Source organism: Lygodium microphyllum, chromosome 4 (genome assembly GCF_053477565.2).
Source record: "Lygodium microphyllum isolate KBCC chromosome 4, Lygodium_microphyllum_v1.1.10, whole genome shotgun sequence".
Lineage (NCBI taxonomy): Eukaryota > Viridiplantae > Streptophyta > Polypodiopsida > Schizaeales > Lygodiaceae > Lygodium > Lygodium microphyllum.
This window is the reverse complement of record NC_141138.1, coordinates 170,429,605-170,457,336: the sequence shown is the minus strand read 5'-3', so window position 1 is coordinate 170,457,336 and position 27,732 is coordinate 170,429,605. Positions and strand designations below refer to the sequence as shown.

Below are 27,732 nucleotides of genomic sequence, written 5' to 3'. Positions count from 1 at the left end.
AGGTCAATAGCATGGTTGGAACAGGAAAAATGGATTATGGGAGAAGTCTCAACTTAGCTAGATCTACATTAATACGCAGAAAGGTTCTCAAGTCGGTCTATGCAAAAGGGGAAAGAAGCCAAGCCTCAAGGCAAGGTGGTATTGATCCACAAGGGGTACCATCGCACAAATAGAAGAAGAAGCTTACTTGAAATCAAAAGCCTTTCTTACATATTTGAGGGTTGGCAACAAAGATTTTTATATCTAAGCCAATGAGGGGAGTAGACATAAGATGCAAAAAGAGATTTAGGATAAAGAACTCAAGACTTTGGAAGGTCATTTCAACAAAAGTCATATCAAGAAGTGTTATCTATCAGGCCATCCAAATCATGAACCCTCAACGACTTGGACATCAGAGCAGCAAACATCCTGTTGCTGGTCCATCTTCTACTTGCTACTACCTGCCTAGACGATGTCGTCATCAATGGACGATCTGCTCCAGCTGCTGCCACGACCTGATTTCATTATCTTTCTCAGCCTTGCGACTTCATCTATAGCGGTCGACCTAATCTCAAGCTTCCTTACAGGTGCATTTTCACCTTCCACCAGCTGCCCTGCTACCAAAAGTTTCAATAGTCTGTCTCACATCAGATACACACCTACATTTTGCTGTATAGAGGTCGTTTCCAGCAAGCGATATCATTATTGGCTGTGTTTCTATTGTACTGCAGGTTGCGAGCAGTCACCCAACCTCCTGACATCTCCTCAAGAGCTGACGTCATCATGATCCTGATCAGTTCTGCATGTTGCACTTGCCGGACCTGTGTGTACTACTGCTGTAATAGAGTAAAAGTGCCTAAATGCCTTAGCCAATATTTAGCCTACTAGGGTTAAGTATAAAAGGCTAAGTTGTAACTAGCCTAGCATCTTTTGCCATTTTACAACATTACATGTTTGAGGTCTCAACCTCCCACCATCTAAGAGGGTGAATACTCTTGGCTACCATAGTTTGGGGTGCATACCATGTCATTTCATACCTAACCACCTTGGCTATGCTTTCTTAGCATTTAGTCTATTTCTTTGCATTTTTAATTTAATGGTTACCTCTGGGAATCAGCTTCTTTACATTGGTATCAGAGCACATCTTTGATCTAATAGGCAAGTCATTTTCCTGGTGAATCTAGTTATAGTTTAGGCATAGAGTAACTGGAGGACAAGAATTAGTCACAGGATTTGATTCAGTTAAAACCATGACTAGTTAAGGTCTCTGCAGTAAGTCATGACTAAATTTGATAGTGTTGAAGAATGTCCGAAGAAATAATGGCGGATTCATGGTCATTTTGGTGATTCGTGGTCAATTTGGGACCATTTTGAAGGATCATGGACTTAACTGAAGCCTAAACAGGGTTTAGAAAGGTTAAACCGTGGTTACTTTTTGGAGCAAGCTTCTCTTTCCTCTTTTCAAGCTTCTTGCTAAAAACTGCCATCCAGATCTCTTCTCATTTCTGTCTGCCATTATCATTTCTCTTCAAGCCACCACTACAGATGATTTCTAATACCCTGGGCAACCTATGGACTACCTATTTGATTGTTCTTCATCAAGATTATCACCATGTGATGCACGAGAAGCTTCTGGACAGTTTGCGCCAGTTTTCAGCATGTTGTTGACCTCTTGAATCAGTTCACAACCCCATCCTACAGCTATGCCCTCTCTTTCATGATCACATGCAGCCCTAACCTGAAGTACTAGTCATCTCTTACTTGATATTTCACTTTCCTTCAACCCTGAAGCTTCCTTCACAACCCTAGCTATGGCTGAAAATGGATAGCATGAAGATTTCAGCAATTTCTTGAAGTTTTGAGTCAATCTTGGTCCCTTTTAGCTTCAAGAAGTGGAAAGCAAGCATCTACAACAAAGATTGGGCAAACATTGGAGCTTCCAAGCAAGATTGAAGCATTTTCCTCATCTCAAATTGGGAAAAAACAGGGCAGCCATCAATCTTTATCAAATTTTGCTTCATTGAGGCTTCAATTCATGGGGCTTTTGTTGTTTACAACCTCGGGAAGGTTTAATTTAAGGTATTTCATAAAGATTGGGCTTACATTGAATAATTTCTTCAAGATTGAAGGCATTTCCAGCCTCTTGAACATGGCAATGTTTGAAAATTCATAGAATCCTTGATTCTAACAAGAATTTACACTCTTCAAAGCTCAAAGGATCTTCTCCAACAAGCTATTGTAGACTTCTATCAATCATTGGCTTCTCTTAATTGCATTGGAGCAATCTTATTGATCGGGAGCTAAAGATTACATGGGAGCAATCATATTGGACAAAGCTTTCTTCAAGTTGCTCTTATAATCTTCAATCTTGGTCCATTGATGGTGGTTTATGCCCAATATTGATTGGTTGGATTCATCTACTACTCTTCATCAACATTAAAGAGGTAATTCTATTGCTTTCAACTTCATCTCTCTTTTCATCCAATTGTTGAACCAGTCCTATTGTTCATAAGAGAGATTGAGTGTAATAGAACCTCTTAGTTCCCATTGAAAGGCATATAGAATTCAGCCTAGGCCTGATTATGATTGCTTAATGAATTTCTTTCTTACCCATTCAAATGTTGATACTGAATTGATTGCATAAATGCTAGTTACTGCCTACTCAACTTGAATTTTTGTTAGATGATTGAAGATTGATGCTATAGGATTGAAATAATGATGAAAATGGTAAATGGGAATATTGTAAAACCAGTGAAAAACTGCAAAAGGCTAATGCCCTATCCATAACCCTTTCAATTCAGTCATTTCCCAATACCCACTCGCATTTCATTGAAGAATTTGAAGGTTTTTTCAGTCAATGCATAGCATCCTTGTTGAGAATAGCAAATGATGTTGGCCCATAGAGGCTAGATGTATGCCCTGAAGAGTCTAGAAGATAGACAAATGATGTATGCTCTAGGAAGAGATGTTCAAAATCCCATATGCACAGTGAGGTACAATGGTACTATCCAAAAAGCTATAAAGGCATGTACTTGACACTCGTTTTAATATATGGTACAATCAGTTTGAGTCACTCAAGAATGTGTTTATGAGTCCAAGCTAATCTATCTTAGAACCTAATTCACTTGAGTTACAATTTCTCATTCTAATCATGCATACTATGTTTGATTTCCATCCACCATAGCTCATCTAGTTCTAGGTCCATGATTCTCAACATGGTATCAGAGCCATGGCTAACTAGGTAGCTAGTGGTGTGGTTTCTTTTGTTTGGCTTTAGGCCCAATGACCTCAAGAGAGAGCCAAGCTCTAGTTCCGTGATAATCCCATCTGCATCTCGATCAAACTTGAAAAAAAAATCCTTCAATTCAGCTAGCTGTTCTTGATCAAGAGGTGCACCAGCCATGGTGAGGGACTTCTTGACAAAATGGGTTGGAGCACAGGGATGGAGTACAACAGGCCGGTTATTTTACTAGAAATGCCCCTTCAAATGCTCAAGAGATACACACCAGGTCTCATCAATATTCAATCGCAGGGTATAATAATCTTGAGGCACAGAGATCATATGCTTTCTTCAGATAATCCACTGGACGGATAGTGACGGTGGAGAGCACATGACGCAGAGAGCAGATACCTAACAACGGTTTGATCAAGTCTCAAGAGTTTGTTGATCTTCGTGCCTCTGATTTGAGCAAGGAACACCCATCACCATACACAAAAGAGCAGTTACAGGCTCTTTTTTGTGTGTTTGACACCGATGGCAACAACTTTATTATTGCAGCAGAGCTGGCTCATTCAATGGCACGGCTTTGACATGCACTCACAGCTAAGGAGCTCACGGAAATGATAAAAGAGGCAGACATAGATGGTGATGAAAGAATACGCTATTCAGAAATTGCAACTGCAATCACTTCTCCTGTTTTTAAAGTTGTGTCAAGCCTTGGATCAGCAGCTTGAGTCATTCTATTATGCTAACAGTCAACAGAGACAAAGAAAAGAATAGGAGTTAAGAGGAGACAAATAGAAGAGAGAAATCAGCGAAGTCCCCTCCACAGTCGTAGCCAGAATCATGACCTGCTGATTGAAACCGCGCCATTTTTTGACAGCTATCTTTGTTCATCTCACGATTCAGTGTCGTTATCTTCTTTTTTTTTTTAATCCAAGGTTGAAAATCCTTATCACTAAAGCCTCTTCACACCAATCATTTCTCACACTAAGCTTTGCCTTCATACACACTCAAATAGATTTTATCTTGCTTGCACACACATAAAAAGGTGCTTGAATCCTTGCAAAAACTCATCTAGCATCTATGTCATCAAGTGTCTGTTACACTAACACTACGCATCCATTCCAATATTTGTCAAAGCATTTTCTAATCATGATAAGACACTGCCCGAGTATACTCATGGTAAGACCTTCCCATATCCCAAAATTGAAATGATTTGCTTATACCATACCATCTCAAGCTATGTACTCCAAATTCAAGAGATATCCAAAGAGAAATATATTCATCTTGTATGCCAAAAACATTGCAACATCCATGCTAAGCCAAAGGCCAATCCTATGTATGGCAAAGAAAGCTTGTCGAAATCCATGTACCTATAAAGCAAAAAGATTGTGTCAAGAATACCGGAGTAAAAAGCACGTACCACATATTGACAAAAGAGATGAGGAGCACAACCAAAGCCAAGGAGCATGAAGATAAAGAAGTCCAAGAAGATGAAGAAGATCAAAGGTTGCCAAAGAAGCAACAAAACAAAAAGGATGAAGCTATGAGATGGAAGGATCGAGGTGCAGCTGAGATTCAGTAGACAGTGTGAGAGTGAGAGACGGAGTGAAGCACGACACCCAAGAGAATAGACTGAAAGAGTGTAATCAAAAAGTACAAAGTACAACCCTTAAACCTTAGGGTTGTAGGGGGTGTTCACACCCGACACACACTAAGTGCCCATAAGTGTATAACATAAGCACATAAGCACATACGACAATAAGACTATAAGTCTGGGGGAAAAAATCTCTCCTACCGAGAGTAAAAAGTGCCCCAGTGTCCTATTGATCACCGACACTCCCATATGAGCGTAGGCGTAAGTGAGGCGTGAGTCAAATACCCAACAAACCCCCCTGGAGTGAAGAGTGATCAAGAGTACAAGGATCATCCGCCACCAAAGGATATCAAATTTAAAGCATCGCGAAATGCTTGAAATTTGTCACGAGGAAGAGCTTTGGTGAAGATGTCTGCCACATTACTGGTGGCAGGACAATAGACAAGGCTGATATCACCTGCATGTAGCCTCTCTCTGACAAAGTGATAATGGATCTCAATGTGTTTCGTGCGAGCATGAAACACTGGGTTCCGTGCCACTGCAATGGCACTCTGACTATCAGTGAACAAAGGAGTAGGTTCCGTAACAGATACATCCAAATCAGCTAGCAAGCGTCTAAGCCATACGCATTCAACTGTGGTAGTGAAAGCTGCCTTGTATTCAACTTCACATGACGATGTGGCAACAGTGGATTGTTTCTTACTAAGCCAAGAAATGCAAGAAGAGCCAAGAAAGAAACAATTGCCACTAGTGGAGTGACGTGTATCATAATCACCAGCCCAACCAGAATCACTGTAAGCATGTAACTACAGTGGTCCCCCCTTGGCATAAAGCAACCCAAGAGATCGAGTACCCTGCAAGTAGCGAAAAACACACTTGACAGCTTGCCAATGTGACATACGTGGCGGATGCATATACCTGCTCAAAGCTGAAACTGCAAATTGTATGTCCGGCCTAGTGTTGCATAGATAGATAAGACATCCAACTACAGGGGCATATGTATGTATATCAAACAAATCAATGTCATCATGTAATGACAGTTTCAGTCCAAGTTCCATGGGAGTACAAACTGGCTTGCAATCCTGTAAGCCAAACTTCTCAAGAAGCTACCCAATATACCTTGACTGTGATAGCCCAATACCTCAAGCATCATGTATGAACTGGATGCCTAAGTAGTAATGCAAAACTCTCAAGTCAAACATGTCAAAAGTTTGGTGCAAATTTTGTTTGAATGCTGAAATCTGATCAGCATGTGTGCCAGTGAGCAAAAGATGATCAACATAAAGACATATAATCAGCATAGATCCCCCTTCTTTACATACGTAAAGGGTAGACTCAGATGAGCTGTTTAGAAACCCCTGACCAAGCACGAAAGCATCTATTTTTGCATACCAAGCTCTAGGAGCTTGTTTCAAACCATATAGTGCCTTTTTGAGCTTGCATACCAAGTGTTCTGAGCCTTCAACTGCAAAACCAATGAGCTGTTGTACATAAACTTCCTCCTGAAGTTCCCCATGTAAAAATGAAGTCTCGATATCTAGCTAATGCACTGTCCAACCATAATGTGCAGCCAAAGCAATCATAGACCTGATGGTCGTCATACGGGAAGTAGGAGCAAATGTCTCCTCATAATCAATGCCCTTTTTCTGTGCATAGCCTTTAGCTACAAGCCGTGCCTTGTATTTATCAATGGATCCATCTGCTTTCCTTTTCAGTTTGTAGACCCATTTCGTTCCAATGGCTTTCTTCCCAAATGGCAAGGACACCAAATCCCAAGTTTGATTCTTAGTAATAGAATCTAATTCAGCTTGCATTGCTGCCATCCAATGCACACTGTGTTGTGCATCCTCATAACATTCAGGCTCTTCATTATCAAAAGTACTTGCTGCCATAATAAACTCCATGGTATGTGCTGAATCATCCAAACAAGTTTGCCTTCTAGTACGACCAGCCATGGATGCATCCAAAGGACTATCTTGCATAGTCTGCAAATACCATCTAGGTAACTGTCTAGCATCCTGACTGTGTGCAAGCTCTTACTGAATTTCAGTTTCAGCATGATGCTGAATATTCCGATCAGCCAATGGCTGAATTTCTGCACTTTCCATAGGAGCAGCTGGCTGAACATTGGGTTCATTTTCTGAAGCTCTAGCTGAATCACCAAAAGTAATGGGCAGCAGCCCTTTAAAAACATCACGGGCAACCTGATATGTGTCCAAACCAGCCAAGGATAATTCTGTTTTTTCATCAAAAACAACATCCCTGCTAACAAAAACCTTCTTTGTAACGGGATCATAGAGTCTGTAGCCTTTGCTTTCATTGCTATATCCCATAAAAATGCACTTAACAGCCTTATTGTCCAACTTTTTTCTAAGTACCTGTGGAATATGGGCATAGGCAAGACACCCAAAGGTACGAAAGTGACCAACAGAAGGTTTACGGCTGTTCCAAGCCTCAAAAGGTGTGATGGTCTTCAAGGCTTTGGTAGGGCATCTGTTCAAAATATGGCAAGCACACATGACTGCTTCCATCCAAAAACTATGAGGCAAGCTTTTTGCCTTCAGCATACATCTGGCCATCTCCATGAGTGACCGATTCTTCCTCTCTGCTTTTAGATATGATCAATGCCCCACCCTCATTAGGTGCTACCAATGATCCATGGTGCTCAAAGTTGTAAGGCCCCCATTATGAGAAGAAGCCAAGTGTGAGCCCGGACATTGGTGGAGTCCTAACTTGTATATCAGATGAGGTCTATGTGACCGGATGGCAAAAAGGTGACCATTGTGGGTCTAATCTTTGGGTTAGACGGAGAGGTTAAGTTGGTAGCAACTCGAGGCACAATGCATTGAGTTGCGTGGTAAGGGAGTTAAAAGGGGCCCCTATTGTGGGGTCCCAGGGGGGCCAGCGGCCCCCCTGGCGGGGGTCCGGGGCCAGCGCCTCCGGCCCGATGGTAAAGGGAATATTTCCTGGCCGACTAGTGGAGGCTCATATGGTAGGTCGGTCAGCAGGCCGACCTAACGACCTTCGCAAGCTATAAAAGCTTAACCCCTTCGCAGCCATCTCTCACTCATCTTTCACCTAGTCAGAGTTGTTGTTCCAGCTAGCCTTAAGCTCTTCACCTATCTTCTGTCTAGATCGCCATCTAAGCTTCACACAGTGGAAGCACACGGGTGGACAGAGCCATCTTTGTATCAGTTGTTTGAAGTTAAAGAATTTACTGATTCTCCTCTTATCTGTTGTGTACTCTCTATCTCTTTCTTAGATTCTGTTCGCTACGCCGTGTAATATTTTACATCTGCTACCCCATTCTGCTGTGGAGTATAGACAGTAGTATACTGATGGACTATGCCCTTCTGCTGCAAAAAAGAATTCAGCACAGAGGACATGTATTCCCCCCCTCGGTCTGAATGGAAAGTCTTAATCTTCCATCCAGATTGATTTTCAACAAGTGCACTGAAAGCCAAAAATGCATCATACACTTCTGACTTCTTTTTCAAACAGTAGACCCAGCAAAAACGTGTAAAGTCATCAATGAATGTCACAAAATAATAACAACCGCCCAATGACATGGTTTGCATAGGCCCACAAACATCTGAATGCACCAACTGCAATCTGGTTGTTGCTCTGAAAGCAACATCACGAGGAAATGAGAAACGATGCATTTTCCCTAAAATGCATCCCTCGCATAAGTGCTCAGGAGGTCTTTCCAAGAGAGGTAAGCCATCCAGCATCTGAATACGCTGCAAAAGCATCAAACTGCCAAAGTTTACATGCCCCAAACGAGCATGCCATAACCCCGCCTGTATCATAGCAGGAGTAAGAGTGGATGTCAAATATGCCGACTTATCTACTGAAAGAGCATCCAACTCATATAAACCATGACACAAAGATCCTGTCAAGACCAAAGTCATGCGTTCTTTATCTCTAACCATGCAACGGTCATCATCAAATGTGACCTGCAAACCACAACGTGCCAAAGAAGAAATAGAAAGCAAATTCTTCTTGATTCCAGGCACAAACAAAGCATCCTGCAAGCGGAGAATAGAGCCATCAATGGTTGTGAGCTGAATCTCCGCAATACCACGAACAGGGTATGATGCATTATTGGCACACTGTACCGATTTCCCAACGGGAGATGCACTAACTGAAGCAAACAAATCTGTGCGAGATGTAATATGCCTAGAAGCACCACTGTCAAAAAAACAAGTGTCAGCATCCTCTGTAGAGCTAAGTGCTCTATCGGCCCAAGAGATGTCATAACTACAAGTGTAAAAACAATAGTTCCTGTCCACAACCCCAACAGGGCCATTTTGTTTCTAAATGTGATTATAACTCTAAGGTTTTGCAACATTGTTTGATCACGAGGTAGATATGCAAGAACACAAGCCCCAAAATGTGTCTCGCTAGAAATGCATTTCTCCCCATGTGCCTCCTAGTCTACATGAAAATGGAAATAGACATTCACTTCAAGCTAGGCTTGAGGTTGAGCCAGATCTTGCTCATTAGGGGCATGCATCTCAAGATGCTTTTGTGAGAGGTGAGAGGATGCACAAAGATTGAAGCTTAGCTAAGAGTACAGTTGATAGTGAAGAGAGTGTAGGCACAACTCTCAATGCAATAATCAAAGAGTGTAATGTGCAAGTACAAAGTACAACCCTTAAACCACAACAAAGGACGCGGACTCACTAGTAGAGGAAGGAGTAGTAAAAACAGACATTCCTGACTCCTCCTTCTTCTCTTTGGCAATGCGCTTCCTGCACTCAGTGATATAGTGGCCGGGCTTCTTACAATAATGACATTTTCCTTTTTTAGCTTGCGTCCCCCCTTGTGTCTGATTCTGCGATGTGCCCGAAGTGCCAGAACTCTGTGGAGCATTTTTCACCTTGCTATTTTTGCCTTTCTGTCTTGCCACAAAAGCCTGCTCAGAGACTATAGCATCCACACCACTATTTTTCCTTGTTTGCTCCTTCTCTAGAAGCAAACTAACCAGCTGAATAAAAGTGAGTGGGTGCTTAGCAATCCTCATGGTGAGGTTCAATGCAGTATGAAAAGACAAGTACAAAGAAGGTAAGGAATTCAAGGTGGTGGATATCAACTATGCATCCGAAAAATACTCATCTACATTCATGAGCTGCTCCCTCAAGTCCTGAATCTTATTTAAGTGATCCTGCATAGAATCACCCTCATGCATCTTCAAAGTTTCCAACTCTTTCTTCAAGAAAGAGATCCAAGTCTCATTCTTTCCTGCAAACATATGCTCCAAAGTCAACCATGCATCTCGTGAAGAAGATGCCGAACGAATGTGAGGGATGATGGACCACTGAACTGCCAAAGCAATCAGCGACAAGGCCTGTGCATCACATGTATCCCAAGCTTTTTGAGCTGCAGTTCTTGGAGGAAGTGGCTGAGGTGGAGCGGGCTGAGGTCCCCGTTGTCCACGTGCGCCATGGGGAGGAGGAGTAACGGGAGCTACAACTCCCGGTCAAGTTTCCTCTCCACTGACATAATCCCATAAATTCTTGACCACTAATACATTCTTCATCATGAATGACCATAGCGAATAATTGTTTCCGTCCAATCTGTCTTCCTTGGATACATACGTAAAGACATCACCTCCCTGATTTGCCATAATGACAAATTTCCAAAGACAAAATGAGCAATGTCAAAGCAGTATGGACTGGAAATCTGCAAATTTCCACAAATTGCAGCAAACACACTTCTGCAATTAATGTGCAAGGGCGTACTCTGTCAAAAACTATCTTTTAATGCACGCTTCCCAAGGTGCAAACAGTGCTCAGCAACACTGTTATATCAAAATCCCCAAAAAATTTTGCCAAAAATGTCTGTCAAAACAGTCTTTCTGTGACTATATCAGCAGTTCATATGCAACTGTCCTCAAAATACACAAAAGCCCCAAAATTTCTGATGATTCAGTCCAGAAATTTGCATCAAATTTATCGCACACCTGTATCCTGTGCTGTGCCTGCCGCGTATGAACCTCCTCCTCCAGAACTGTGTTCTGGACTAAAAATAAAAATTTTTGTTAAAAAATGTACCTGACGTGGAGCAGGCTGACAGGGCAGTGTGGCAGGTCGCTGTCAGAGCGGGCGGAAGGGACGTCTGCAACTGTCAGAGCGGGCGGACGGGACGAGTTACGTGACGTCTGCAACTGGCGGCGCAAACTGACAGTCGGACGCAATCTGACGACTGACGTGGCGCTTGACGGCTCACAACGCTGGCGTCTGACGAACATTTGCAGGCAAACGTGCTGGAGGCAGGAAGCGGCATCTGAAACTGCGCGCTGGCGGACGAGCAGGCTAACGCGAGCTGCAACTGGCGGGTGGCGCTGGCGACTGGAGGCGACTGACTAAACCTGCGCACTGGCTGACGGACAGACGCAGAGACAGGTGGCGTGCCACAGGAAGGCGGAGCTAGCACTGGAGACTGACGACGAGCAGGCGACTGTTGACGGACAGCACTGGCGAGCTAAAGGCTGACAACGTCCAAGCCTGCTGGCAACTGGCGAGCGCCCTGTGCACGCTGAGCAGACGCAGGGCTGAGGCAGCTGAGATGGCGGCTTCTGTAGGTGCACTGGAAGCACGCAGGTACAGGGGGAGACTGACGGGGGTTGCAGACAGTGGGAGCTTTAGTCTGCAGACTGCAAACCGCTCTGATACCAAATGTGAGATGGAAGGATCGAGGTGCAGCTGAGATTCAGTAGACAATGTGAGAGTGAGAGACGGAGTGAAGCACGACACCCAAGAGAATAGACTAAAAGAGTGTAATCAGAAAGTACAAAGTACAACCCTTAAACCTTAGGGTTGTAGGGGGTGTTCACACCCGACACACACTAAGTGCCCATAAGTGTGTAACATAAGCACATAAGCACATACGACAATAAGACTATAAGTCTGGAGGAAAAAACCTCTCCTACCGAGAGTAAAAAGTGCCCCAGTGTCCTACTGATCACCGACACTCCCATATGAGCGTAGGCGTAAGTGAAGCGTAAGTCAAATACCCAATAGAAGCAAAATATTTTCCGCTGCTACAAACCAACAAAATATTTTTGCAAAAAGAAAATCTCAAATTCCCTAAGTGGATCTGTTTTCCATAGTGGATTTAAAACCCTTACCAAAAATGTAAAGTTTCAAGCCTTAACTTGACTAGGCTGCCAAAGAGCTAGTCTCCCGGGCCATGTCATCATGTAGAAGGGGCAAAAGCCAACAAGGGTAGGAACTCATTATTTGAGGGGGGGTGTTGAGAATAGCAAATGATGTTGGCCCATAGAGGCTAGATGTATGCCCTGAAGAGTCTAAAAGATAGACAAATGATGTATGCTCTAGGAAGAGATGTTCAAAATCCCATATGCACAGTGAGGTACAATGGTACTATCCAAAAAGCTATAAAGGCATGTACTTGACACTCATTTTAATATATGGTACAATCAGTTTGAGTCACTCAAGAATGTATTTATGAGTCCAAGCTAATCTATCTTGGAACCTAATTCACTTGAGTTACAATTTCTCATTCTAATCATGTATACTATGTTTGATTTCCATCCACCATAGCTCATCTAGTTCTAGGTCCATGATTCTCAACAATCCTTGTTTGATTAGCCATTAGAGTGTACTTGCAATGTTGGTTTCCGCAAGGAAAAGCCGATGCCACGTGAGTCGGAAAGACAAAAGAGAGGTGACCCTCCCTTCCCAATTAAGACCCTGAAGGGGTGCACAACCCGGCTTGAGGTGGAACTTTACACACCCCTCTTGTCTCTGAGCCCATGCAATTTTCAAATTTAGGTGTACGTACATTCCCCATTATCAAAGTTTGGCAGTAGTATAGCAGTGATCAGCCCTATTCAGGGTACCACAGGTGGTTGAAGATTCCATTGGAACAACATTGGAAGAGGTGCAAGGTATCTCCTATTTTTAGGATACCTACAAGTGTTAGACAAAGTTTTTACAGATCATACAGTAAGTACATACCAATTTATAGGTTATTCTTGAGCCCTACAGGTGCCCCATAACCCTCTTCTGGTTGTTATAGTGGTTTACAAGGATTTCTTTCACTCAGGGTATTCCTACAGGGTCAAACAAGGTACACACAGGTGGTGGACAGGGTGCAGAAAACTCCTATTCAGACCTGAATATTCAATTACAAAAAACTTTGTCCTGATCCAAATTGAAAACTTGATAGCTCCATTTAAAGAGGGGATCCTAAGCTTCGATTTGAATCAAAAAGTTGGTGATCCCATATCAGGAGCTCAAGTTATTAGTGATTTTCTGACACTAGCTATACTGAGATAGCACCCAAACAGCATACATGGCGACACTATTTGACATTGTTCCACACAAAGTATCCAACCCAAGTCCATATCTTTTGAAATCTGGTATATCGCGATATAATAAGCTTCCCATAGAGCTCTTAAGCATTGGGATTGGTGCTATATTCTAAGAGAAACGGGGGATTAATTGACAAATTGTCTACTACTATATCACTGTCTTCTAATGGCTAGGAATAAAAAGAAAGACCCCATTATGGAAGCATTGAATGTGTTGAAGCTCAGTTGTGAATGAGTAGCAATTGGAGAAGTGAGAGTGACCAAGGGTCAAAGAGGAAGGGTGAAAGTCCAATTAGATTTGAGTGTACAAAGAAATGTGTTGTTACACAAAGAATAAAATGTATTTATACTTAGGGCATAAAAGGGTGCATTCACATGTACAACTAAATAGTGTGTGTGTACTATACACGGAGGTGAAAACGGGCCTCTATCCCAACAACCTTCCATTTCAAGGTCCGAAGTGAACCTCTAACCAACTCCCACTAGTCATATGCAATGCTTATGTTGAGCTTTGCTTAGACTTTTAGTGAGAACATCCGCAGGGTTGTCCTGTGTTTTGATCTTCGTCAATGTCATTAGACCATCTTTCAAAATCTGTCTGATAAAGTGATATCACACATCTATATGCTTTGTGCGTCAATGATACATGGCATTCTTAGCTAGATACACAGCACTCTGGCTATCACATCTTCAAACTGCAATATCTATAGACATGTCGAGATCCTCTACAAGTCTACTCAACCAGATAGCTTCCTTAGAAGCATCAGTAGCTCATATGTATTCAGCTTCAGTAGTACTCGATGCGATGATGTTCTACAACCTAGAACACCAAGAAACGGCCCCACCGGGAACTCCAAAGACAAACCTGTTGGGTAGAGCTAGAAGTGTTGAAGTCACCTATCATGTCTGCATCACAATAACCCTACAAACTAAGTGCACCCTGCCCATAGCAAATACACTTTCTTTGTGTACCCTTTAGGTATCGAACAATACACTTGAGAGCCTCCCAAGATGTTTTGCCAAGATTTGACATAAACTTGCTAACAACTCCCACTGCATGAGCAATGTCTGGACGAGTAGCAACCATAGCAAACACAAGAGAGCCACAAGCTGATGCATAAGGGACTCCTTTCATAGCATTTGCTTCCTCGTTATCTTTTGGGCTGTTGGCTTTACTAAGCTTAAGATGAGGTAAGGGTACCCCAAAAAGGCTTAGCTTCAACCATGTTAAATCTCTCCAGTACCTTTTCAATGTACTTTTCTTGAGATAAAAACAACAATTTTTGCATTCTATCTCTGCGAATCCTCATGCCCAAAATATGCTCTGCATTCCCCAAATCTTTCATGGAGAAAGCTGATTTCAGCTGATTTCTTAGAGCATCCAAGCTAGTCTTTTTCCCAGCTAGCAACATATCATCCACATACAAAACAAGTATGATGGGGCTGCCATCTGCCTTTTTCATGTACAAACAATGATCTGCATGGCTGCGTGTTAACCCATGAGATAGCATAAAAGTGTCAAACTTTTTGTACCACTCTTGTGGTGCTTGCTCCAGCCCATACAGGCTGCGTTTTAGTTTACACACCATCTGCTCTTTTCCAAGAACTATAAAGCCCTCAAGCTCTTTCATGTAGATTTCCTCATCGATGTCACCATGCAAGAAAGTTGTTTTTACATCCATTTGGTGCAACTCTAAGTCCAATACATCAGTGAGAGCAAAAAGCACACATAGTGTGGTCATCTTCACAACCTGTGAGAAGACTTCTTGGAAATCAATCCCTTCCTTCTATGCATACCCTTTAGCAACCAGTCATGCCTTATACTTGAGTTTCCCATCAACTGTCTTTACTTTGTAAACCCATTTGTTTGGAAGGGGCTTCCTTCCTTTGGGCAACGACACAAGATCCCAAGTATCATTAGCATATAGGGATTTCATCTCGTCATGCATAGCTAGCTCCCACTTACTGCTGAATTTGCATGACTTAGCCTCTTTGTATGTAAGAGGCTCACCCTCATCTGTAAGCATCACATAATACAAGGAGGGGTTATACCTATGTGGTTGCCTTCTTATGTGTGTAGACCTGCGTACCCAATGATCTACATTTTCAAGAATTGGGTCTACATCTGGAGGTATGGCATATTCAACATTTATTCGCTGCTGTAAGCCATTTTTAGCATGTTGTTCATGCTATACAAAACCTTCATTTTCATTACCAGCACCTACATTTTCATAATCAGCAAGTCTATTTTGTTGTCCGTGACCTCCTTATGCTCCTATTTGCTGTCCATCATCATCTAGCTCAAAGATAACCGGCTGATCATCAGTTTCAGCCTGTGGTACAGCACCATGAGGGTCATCATCTGAAGTAATAGGTGGCTGCAAATTCTGAAATTTGAACTCTTTCATATCTTCATTAGAGGCTAAAGTAACTTTCAGCAATTTTGCCTCATTAATTAAACACAACATTATGGCTACGAATAATTTTCTTGGACTGAGGTAACCACACTCTGTAGTCAAATTCACCCTCATCACCATGGCCCATGAAAATGCCTTTGATGGATTTTGGGTCAAGTTTGTTTCTCAGCTCATCTCTAATATGCACGAAGGCATCACAACCAAATATCCGCAAATGGTCATATGAGGTCGATTTGCCAAACCAAACCTCCTCAGGGATGCCATTATTTAAGGACCTGTTTGGAGAGCGATTGCAAATGTGAACCGTGGTTTTGAGTGCCTCTCCCCAAAATTCATAAAGGAGATTAGCAGTGGGCAGCATGCGCCGCACTCTTTCACATAAAGTCCTATTATATCCTTCAGCCACCCCAGGGAGCTGTACACTCCCTCTTAATTCCATGCAAGTCACAAAAGGACTTGAATTCAATATATGTGAACTCACCCCCATTATCAGTTCTCAAGTATTTCAACTTTCTACCTGTCTGAATGGTCACAAATGCATGAAAAGTTTTAAAAACGGCAAACACTTCACTTTTCTTTTTTAACAGGTATACCCAAATCTTTTTGGAACAATCATCAATAAAGGAGACAAAATATGGAGCACCACCCAATGATTTCATGGGCATACTACATACATCAGAATGCACTAAGTCCAAGACATTGGACTTACGAGACACCAGAGTAAAAGGAATTTTTTATTTGCTTTCCAAACTGACACTCATTACAAAGGTCAAGTTTAGAGTCTTTTTCATTAACCCTCTTCAAAGAGGTAAGGACATCAAGTCCTTTCTAGCTCATATGGCCTAATCTCTATGCCATAACTTCAAATGACAGCCAATTTCAGTAACTGCAAGAAACTTACCATTCAAAGCTTTACAATGCAAGCAATACCAAGTGCCCTTCTTGGTTCCTTTTGCAATCAACATGGAACCCTTATTCACTTTCCACAAACCACCACCAAACAGTGCAATGTAACCATGCAAGTCAAGCTGACCAACAGATAGTAAACTCTTTTTAATGCCAGACACATATCTGACATCTTTCAACACAAGCTCTTGCCCATTACCTAAAGACGAGTGTACAGTGCCAATCCCATCAATCCTGCAAGCATGGTTATTTCCAAGATACATCTTTCCATAACTTCCTACATTGAACATAGCAAAACACTCCAAGCAAGGAGTTACACGGAAAGAGGCACCAGAGTCTACAATCCAAGTTTGAGTGACACCATCATCAACTGACAAAAGTGCATCAATCACATCAGCCTTAGTAATCTGCATATCTTGCATGTGACATACAAGGGCATCATAATCAACTACACATAATATATCAGCATCTATATCCAAAAGCTCCTCTATGATTACACTGGAGGCCACATTAGCCTTTTGCTTGCCTTAGGCTATCTCAGATGTCTTATCCTCTTTCTTCTTATTGTCTCCTGCATTCTTCTTTCTCTTTTGTTCCTTCTTGTAATATCTCCAATCAGGCTTCTTGTGGCCCTTCCGACCACTATGATAGCAAGTAATGTCACTATTTTCTTTTCCTTTGCTTTTGCTTCTATTTCTCTGTCCTATATTTATATTTTCCTTTTCAGCCCTGCCTCTTACATTATAAACTGAGTTGCTGTCTTCTCTACTAGACATGCGTCTAATTTCTTCATTCAAGATTGAACCCCTCACCCCAACATATGAGAGATTGGGGTTATTGCTGAGGGAAACCATCAAGGTCTCCCAAGAATCAGGCAGTGTTATGATCAAAAAGATCACCGTCAACTTATCATCAAAATCCAAATTTGCATCCTTGAGCTGATTCAAAATGCATGTAAATACACTCAAGTGCTCAGCAACAGGCTTTGAGTCATCTAGCCGCATATTCACCAACTTGCGCATTAAATGCACCTGATTAACAAGTGTGGTGATCTCATAGGTAGTTTTCAGCTTCTCCCATATTGCGTAACCTGTATCTAAACCCTTAATGTCTGTCAATATGTCATCAGTGACACCCATCTTAATGTAAGCCACAGTCGTTTTGTTGACTCTGGCCCAATCTGCATCAGACATTTGTGCAGGTTTATCTTCTTGCAAAGCATCCTCACAATCCTTTAGGAACAATATGCCCTGCATACGGTCTTTCCAAAGGTCAAATCCATGACCATCAAACAGTTTGATTTCCATCAAACTCTTGATGTCTGAATTGGAAGAAGTTGCAGCCATTTTATTATAAACACGAGAGTAAATGCCCTGGACTGCAGAAGCACAAGCTGAACCAGCAAACACACTGTTGTTCTTCCTCAAACAATAATAAATCTCTACTGTTTATTCATAAACCAGCCACCACATGGGTAAAAACTACACAAATTTACCAAATTCTGCACAAAGCCCCAAAATTTCAAGTCCAATAGTGCATAAATGTCAGCCAATCTGACCCAACTGAGAAAAATTTTACCAATACATGAAAAGCCCAAATTTTCCAAGGTCCAGTGTCAAGAAATTTTACTCAAAAGAGTGAAATTCTAACAAATTTGGCAAAATCCCCAATTTGATTGAGGTTACCACGCGCAATGTCTGCAATTTCTGACCAGAATGTCGCTTCAAGCATGGACAATATCAAATCTAGGAAAAGCCCCAAATTTTTGGGCTAAATTTGCACAAATCTGTGACCCGTGCTTCCACGCATGAACCCCGGTCAAAGGAAAGGAATTTAAAGAGATTTGAAAGAAAAATAAAAATTTCTGATTTGATGAAAAATGGCCGGGGGGTCCGTTGACCGGTCAGGCGGGTCGCGTGACCTGTCAGGCGTCACATCGCCTACGCCCACCTGACTACCCCACACACAACTGCCCATCAATTCCAGGTCGTCAACCTGCCACTGCTCGTCGCCCGCTGCTTCCCGACACGAACTCTAGTTCCCTATTAGGCCTGTCGTCAAGTCAACTGGTTTCAGACGGCGCCTTCGCACCCTGTCACCACAGATAGCACCTACACGCTGAACCTACCACAAGCTATCTGCGTGTCGCCTGAGCTTAGAACCCGCAACTCCTACTCGATTGACCTTCTTCTGCCTCGAGGTATTCACGAGCTGACAATTGTCGCTATCAGTCTTGCAACTGACAGCTAGATCCTGTGGTCTCAGGAAACGTGCACTCTGTGCTTTGATACCACCTGTTGGAGCTCAATTGTGAATGAGTAGTTGTTTGAGGAGTGAGAGTGACCAAAAGTCAGAGAGGAAGAGTTAAAGTACGATTAGATTTGAGTGTACCAACAAATGTGTTGATACACAAAGAATAAAATGTATAACTAAATAGTGTGTGTGTATTATACACGGAGGTGAAAGCGGGCCTTTATCCCAACATAATGATGGTGTCAAGGACTTTCAAGAGGATCAAAATTACACAAATGAAGCCAATAATGTTGAACAAATAGATGAAGATTTAAGCATTGGGATTGCTTACAGCACACATCAAGGATGGCATGACATACATGAAGTGCATGCAATGAATGATTACCTTTTACTGTCAAAAGAGTTGGGACATGTCAATGAAGGCCTTTCTAAGGATTTGAAGACTTTGAATGAAAGCTTAGCACATATGAATCAACGTTTGTTCAAAAAGATGGCACAAGTAAACAAGGGAATCTCTGATTTGCAGCAAAGCAACAAATCTTTATTCCAAGAACTCATTTCAGTCATAAAGGAAATTGAGTGCAAGCCACAAAGGAAACCTCAAACTATTGAAAATTCCCATGCAATCCCCTTTGTTGGTAATCCTTTCCATCCAAACAAAGAGAGTTCTCATCCAGCTATGCACACTTTTGAAAGAGGAGAATCATCTACAGTGAGGGGAAACCATCACCCTTCACAAATCCATGGCATTCATAGCCCAAGGCCTTAGTTTAGCAGCCTAAAAGATAATCATAGACATGAAGGGGAACAAGACAACGCTCGATGGGATAATGATTATCATGGATGTGACCCCTTCTACAAAAATTTTTATCATGATTCCTCAAATGTATAAAAAAGAAATGCAATCAACAATCAAGTTCATGAAGGTGGAAGGTATGATGATCGAAGATCAACCCATGACATCCCAAACCAAGAGTATGTTTCAAATGGTCAATCCTCATCTCATGGTTTTGGGCCACCTACTTTTAGGCTTAACTCATGGAATAAAGATTCATTACGTACACTTTGCATATTTTGTATTTGCCATACCATTTATTTACATTGCCCCTTACAATCAATAAAAATTAGATTTAAAAATAATTACATTTCAAAGCTTTGTGAAGCTCCACATTTTCAAATGTACAATTTTAAAGCCTTGTTCTTTTAAAACATTAGGAGAGTGAGAAGAGGATTATGCGCTGTTTGTCATTCAATAGTAGGAGCGACAAGCTTTGTAGATGTGTGGATTGTAGTAGATGTCAACATGGAACTACATGTGGATGATGACAAGTAGCGAGATAAGATTTGTTGGATTGCCATTAAATTTGCTATGTCATGGGACTAAAACAAATAAGCTATAATGATGTGATAGTGATTTTCACAAGTTAAGCACAAATGTAGATATTGCCTAACCTTATGAAACAGATTTCTTGGCAACTATACAATACATCCAAACAATCCAAGGTTACACAAGTTACAATTTATCACTTGTGAAGACTCAAGGGGCAAAGCTGTTTTTTCAAGAAGCTGAAGGTTACAATGACCAAAAACTAAACTCTCTAACTGGGCTACTGTAAGCTTGTTTCTCCTTAGTGTGGAAGAGGCTCCATGTGCTCTAGATCCTCTCGGTCGGCTCTAAATTGTTATCTTCTAAGACGACATGAATGGTAGTGCGTCTTTGTTCGAATTCAAGAGATTTAGACTAGGAAAAATCAACATTTAACTAGTAAGTAGACTACATTAGATTATCAAAAGTCACGTGCCAAAGTAGGAGCACAATTGTCATATTTCTCCCACCAAGAGATAGGCTAAAGCTATGTCTCTCAAAGCCTAGCCATACATCCGCCAAAATGAAGAGAATGATTGTGGAATGTCAACAAATCATTCTCTATTTCCCTCGTCATGTCTAAGTTATCCCCTATAATGTGCTTCAAGTAATCCATGAAACCTTCAACTTCTCATTACTATACTACTCCTCACTACACCAAAAAAGATACAATACATGTGCAACAGCATGGATTGGTTTATAAAACCGATCCTGTCATGACTTTCATATTGCACGTATCTCATCAAATCTTAAGAGTAATGGATCATAGATTAAAAAACAATGAGTCATTAATAGCTATCCATATATAAAAGTTAAACAATAGCTACATGATAAATTAACAATAATTCATGAACACATGTCGCACACAAGGTAACTTACTTGTCTTGCAACAAGAAGCTATTGGAAAGTAAGGCCTCCCCAATCTTATCTAAATACTTATATAGAAGACCTAGAGTGGTCCTCTTGATGTCAATGATACACAAGTTTGTAGTTAGAAGTGAGAGTCATTACCAATGCCTCTGTCTCAAGCTACCAACTCCCATTGAAGACACTGCCCAAATGCAAGAGCCTTTGGAGACACTTTCTCACTCTATGTGAGCCACCCTTCACATTCTTCCAATGAAACATCATTTCTTTTTACGTTATAAGATGTGTTAAGGGCCAAATGCAAGAGCCTTTGGAGACACTTTCTCACTCTATGTGAGCCACCCTTCATTCTTCCAATTAAACATCATTTCTTTTTACGTTATGAGATGTGTTAAGGGCCATGTTAGATCCTTGGAAAGAAATAGTGATGCTCCTTGAACCGAAGTTTTTTGGCATGTAGTGCCCTTGTGGACATCTACTTCCACAAGATGAAGTTTGGGAATCTCTTTGCATGTCTGAAATCCTAGAATTAATGGAAAGAATGTGAAAGGAAAGTCCACTCACAGGCAGAAGTGGCAAGGACAGCACAGAAACAGATAAGAGGGAGCCAGCCTATGGATTGAGGTGGTAATCAAAAAACAAAGGAAAGGCAGCCCACAGGAGGATGCCAAGACCCTTACAAACCATATTAGGGCTTTAGAGGTACCTACAGCTAGTGCTTGGAGGGTGGGAAAAAAGGACTCAAGGTCAAAGGTCTTAATGCTTCACTTTAGAAATATGGAGAAGAAAAAGGCCTTCCTCTCTAAGAAAAGATCTCTCAAAGGTGAGAAGATTTATCTAGGCGTGGACCTTGCCTCGGCATAGATAGCATCACAGAGAACACATGCCTAAAGTGCTAGAGACTCGCAAAGAGGGAATATGGGCTGTTTACAAGAATGGACAAATCATCACCATAGAAAAGAGGAATGCATAACAGTACAAGGCCTATACAACACTTAAGATGTCGTCGTGAAACTACAATGCAGCCCTATGCTTAGATGTTGGTGACTTTGAGAATAGCTTCTGAAACATAGAGATAGCCATGTACAACATAGACAAACCAGTGCAAAGGTAGCCAACTAGCAAATATGCAAGGATACACATTGCATTTCATCCAACAACTAGAAAACCCGGAAGCATTAGGGGTTGTGGAGGTATGGCCATACTATGCGAGATGACCTAAAAATGTGGTGTAGGTGATGAAGAGAGATGATGATGATACACAACGATTATGGGTCAGGATACATGCAAGGAGACTAAGATATATATTTGTTGCAATATGCTACTTCCCCCCTCCCCCCCTCTCTACAAACTCAAACTACGCCATACGCAATGGATCGCCTTTGATATTCTCCATGAGGACATTATGAGATATGCTAGCACTGGGGACATATTGTTAGTGGGGAACTTCAACTAGGCACTAAAGATAGACAAAGTTACTTCTACATGCATGATAATGCCATGTTCAAAGAGATTCACATCAATGAAGGTGGTCTACACAAGATAGATAGCCTAGGACAAAGAAGTGAGCACCTATCAGACACATCTATTGGCTTTGGGAAGTGCACATAGATTAGCCATTTTTAATTGCCTCTCACAATGGCTAGGATCAAACAGTTTCGCATGTTGGAATCACAAAGGAGGGGTGAGTATTGTGGACTATTTGATAGGCTCACTAACATCAGTACCAGACATAAAGAAATTTTAGATATATAAGAGACTAATTGGCATAGCAAAAAATCATCATTTTGTCGCTTTTTGATCTCTTGTGGGCATATGAGAGATGCAACATCATGCCATCCCAAGCATCCTAGATACTACTTTGCAGAGGACACCTTACACATTTATATTGGCTCTCTATAGGCTAATTTACAGACCTTGGCTATGAATACACCATTGGAGGAATGTACAAGAGACTTGGTAAATATCCTACATAGATCAGCCATGTATGCATTCCCATACACTTTAATAACCTAATGTAGACCAACATGCTCTACTCCCCCCTCTCCCCCCCCCCCCCCCCATCCCCACAAAAAAAATCCCCAATATGGCTAGTACGATGATGAGTGCAAAGTCACTCATGCTTGTTTACAAAGAGAGGTGGAACTAGACACTTGCACACATCAAACAAACCATCAACCAAGGATGCTCTTTAGTTGCCTTGTGCAAAAGAAACAAGACTCCTTGGTGATAGTAGATGTAGAGATAACCAACTATTTTTGCGATGGGACAGCAAGGGTGCATGGAAGATGGCTCATGACAGGCAGCCCCCACACAGATTACATCACCAAATGCGAGGCTTGACTATGGAAGACCGTTATATTATGCGCGAGGACAGCCACCTATGTAGGCCCCACAAGCCCTTAGGTCAACACAATTGTCTTTCTTTACCTAGAAAAATTTTAGGGATGCAATTTATAAATTACAAAATGGGAGAGTACATGATGAGAATGGACTAGTGGGAAAACATTTATCACATGCTTGTGGCATATTACCACCCATACTATCATGCATATTCAATAGAGCAATATGTCAGGGGTTCCCTATGAACTAGTCAAAACATACTATAGTCCCACTCTTTAAGAGTGGCAACCCTTTGGCCCCTCGCAACTACACGACCATCATGATCATCCATACATGGGCCAAGATATATGAATCTATATTGGAGTATGATCTTAATGCATGGGTCAAGACGCAAGGCAAGAGCGCACAAGCACAAGGAGGTTTCAAAAATGGGTACACCACATTGGACCATATCCTCGCACTAAGAGCCATTATCAAGGAGGACCATGAGAGGATCTACTGATGCTTTGTGGATTTCTATAAAGCATTTGATACAATGCCTCCTACATGCATCATGCAAAGATTGCAAGATATGGGGGTACCAAAGGATATACGATGTGATATTTATGCACTATATGACATAGTACAAGCAAGTTGCTAGAAACACCCTGCAACTCCACCCTTTTGCCGTTTCAACACTTTCGGTTCCATTTATGTTCCCATCTCCATTTCTACCTTTCTCATTCCCTAAAATTCCAAATTTTGCCATTTCCATTTTTATTCTCATCTTCGCCTCTTTCTTTGCTTCCCATCTCTTGTATGTAATGAAGTGAACCTAATAGAATCTAAGAGAGAAAATGAGTGCAAAAGAGACAGAAAGAGAGTGATGAGGAGAGAGAAAGACTAGAAGAAAAGAGACAGAGAGAGAGAGAGAGAGAGAGAGCCATGGAAGCTATGAAGGTAAAGAAAGAGTTTCTTGATTAATTCATATGACTAACCTAACCCTCTTACACCTTAAATACCGTCAGTGTGACTAGTGTTTTCCCCATAATTCCCGTATGTCCCACTCGTTACAAGCCATCCCAACTTAGAAGGTTTTTATCCCCAAAAACAAAAGGAGAATGGGGGGGAAGAGGCAGCAGAGTACTACTCTATGTAGGAATACAAGGAAAATGAGTAGAGGTGGGAGCTAAGTACCATGTGAACTGGGTCCTACAGAGGCATAGGGAGTATGGGGCATCATACAAGGGGGCCCACACACAAGACAGTTTACCATTTCATGAAAATCAGGGCCCTAGATGAAGTAGACAGCATGCTGTCCAGAACACGAATGTTGTAGAAAAATGGTCATAACTTGGGGTGGGGAGCTCTGAATAGGATAGTTGAGGTGTCAACGCAGAGCTCGTGAAGCATACTTTCAGCCTATATAGGTGGGGTTGGGCTGAAAATTTTTCAGGATCAAAACTGGTGCAAAATAGTTTGCTGTCCAGAAGCAGTCTGCAATCCAAAGAGGGCCAACTGTGGTTAAGTTTCAGCCAAAACAACATCCTTGAGGTGGGGAAATTCCTCCAAAATGGAAGCTAGTCTCCAAGAAGCTTCCTCTAGAGATAGGCCTTGCCATTTGATCAAGTCCTCTCTGATCGATCGCGTGCAAAGCTGCTTTTCTCTCTACCCAATGATTGCTTCAGGAATGTATTGAATAAGACCCTCTTCATTCACGGGGGGGGCAACTCCTCCACACAGTCTTTTGGGGTCCCAATGAATGGTTTCAGCCAGCTCACGTGAAAGACATCATGGATCTTAGTGGAGAGAGGGAATTGGAGGTGATAGTCCAAGTCACCCACTTTCTTAACTATCATATATGACGCATAATAGCAGTGTGCCAACTTATTGCATGAGCCATCCTTTGAGTGTGCCATATCGGGACTTGGGGACCTTAAGAAGTACCAACTCGACTCCTTGAAACTCAAGAGAGCGCCTCCTTTCATCAGCATAGAGCTTCATGTGGTCTTGGGCCTTTTTAAGGTTCACTTTGCACTATTGAAGCAAGGCATACATGCGATCTAATTCCTCTTTCCCATGTGGGTTGAGCTTTTCGCTAAAGATGATTGTAGGGAGGGGTACCCGATAGCCATATAAGGCCTTGAAGGGGGACAATCCAATGCTGGAATGAGGGGAGTTGTTGTAAGCAAACTCAACCAAGTGCAGCCATGAATCCCGTACATGCTCGACATCGTGACAAAAATGTCTCAAGTAGGTTTCAAGCCACTTGTTGACCCACTCTATTTGACCATTAGTCTGGGGGTGATAGACTGTAGATTGAGCCACTTTCATCCCCATGGGGCTGAAAACTGTCTGTCAAAAATGGCTCATGAATTTGGTGTCCCCATCATGCACCATTACATGTGGTAAACCATGCAACTTAAATACATGCTCCATAAACTGACCAACCACTTGAGATGTAAATTTTGACTTGGTGAAAATAAAATGGGCTGCTTTAGTGAGCCTATCAACTACCACATAAATGTTGTTCCAACCCTTCTTGGTCATGGGCAAACCGGTGATAAAATCCACCGTAATATGGATCCACTTGCCTTCAGGCATGGAAAATGGCTGCAATAATCCTTAACATTGAGACACAAAGTCCTTATTCTGCTCACAAGGCATACATTGAGACACAAAGTCCTTAACATCTTTCCATAGGCCTCTCTAATAAAAGCTCTTTGAGATGCAATCATAGGCTTTAAACACCCCTACGTAATCAACAATCGGCGAAAAATGCATCTCTTCTAGGATCCGCTATGTGAAAGAGGAGATTCGGGGAATTACAATCCGGCCATGTGCCCAGATAAGACCATTTTTGAGTTGATATGGGGAGTGCTCATCCATAGTTGCCAATTGTTTCAGCCAGTTGCAGCACAAGACAGCATCAATGGGTTCCATATCAAGTGCAATCAAGTCCACAATTGCCTCGTAATTTGCAGCCAACCTGAGTGGTACCTTAGAGCATATGTGAGTGTTGATTCCCTCATTGCCATTACCCACCTGCACCTTAAGGGGCTGCTGTAATTCTGTGGGAAAGCAGTTCAAACGGTCAAGGACTGATTTATTTACAAAGTTGTGCATGCTGCCACTATTAACAAGAATAAATGCATGCTTCCCACTTATGTTTCCTTGTATGCATAGTGTACTTGGTCCTCTAGAGCCGCCCATCCATGCATCCATAGATATGGAGCAAATGGAAGTAGTGACATGTGGGGTGTCATATGATTAGTCCCATCCATCTCATGAGAAAGACAACCACCATGGTTAAAGGGGAATCCTTCTGAGGAGTCAGAGAACTACCCATGGTCAAGGTCCTCCTCATAATCAGTATTTTCAGCATGGGGCATAGGAGACAGCATTCGGGTCCTCATCCTCATGTTCATAATCTTCCAAGACACACATGTTGTGAAACTTGACACTAGCTGTCCTATAAGGGCATTGAGAAGCATGGTCAGTTGTATATTTGTCCCGCATCCGAAACATAAACCCTTAGCTTTTCTTTCCTTAATCATTTCCAGTGGGATGAATTTCTAACCACTTAGGGCTAATGCATTGCGTAGTCTGTTTTCAGCATACTTCGTGTCTCCCTTTGGGGTGGCTGCTGTCCCAAAACTGCCCTGTTTTCTATCAGCATTCAAAGTGGGAAAAGTAGGTATTTTGGGGCTGCCACTAGGCATGTTATTGCTGCAATAAATCCCACCATATTGGCCCTGCCTTATGGGGTTCTTTGCTATCCAAAACCAAGCTGTAAATTGTCACTCTTGCAATACTTGTGATCATATCTTTTAACCAACTCTATGGCCTCAAATAAGCTAGATAGCTTTTGAGCCATTACATCAGCTGAAAGGCTTGGTTCCAGCCCATAAATATACTCATGCAACTTTCCATCATCACTAATAGCCTCTACATACGTTGTCAAGTTCATAAACTGATTTGTATACTCCCGCACGGTGAGATTGCGCTGATCGACAGTTCTTTTTTTACCGAGGATACACATACCTACACCATATGCATCTTACAGTCATCCCAATCATGGAATTGTAGAATTTCCCTTTGTATGTAGCGCCACCACATATGGGAAAAACCCTCTGAATGAAGAGAGGTGAAAAGGATCTTTGCCTCATTGGTACGAGGGTAGATGTGAAAAAAAGCCTCTAGCTTAGAGGTCCACTCTTCCAAGTTAACCCACGATGGGGATTGTCCATTAAAATTGGTAAAAATGATTTTGTCACATAGCTCATTACTGCCTTGCTGCCCATACATTCCATGTGGCCCATGCTGCCCATGCATGCTGTCCATGAGGGCCATGCTGGACAAATTAAGGACCTTGCTACCCATGATTACCATGTGGAGCATGCTGCACATGCATCCCATGCTGCCCAAAAGTACCATGTGCATGCTGCCCATGAGTACCAT

At 42.0% G+C, this 27,732-nt stretch overlaps 1 protein-coding gene across 2 annotated transcripts in view; it reads right to left on the bottom strand.

Moving 5' to 3' along the window:
* LOC148037895 (serine/threonine-protein kinase 12-like) overlaps positions 1-27,732 on the bottom strand; it is a 169,594-nt gene that overhangs the window by 73,613 nt on the left and 68,249 nt on the right. The window lies entirely within an intron of this gene.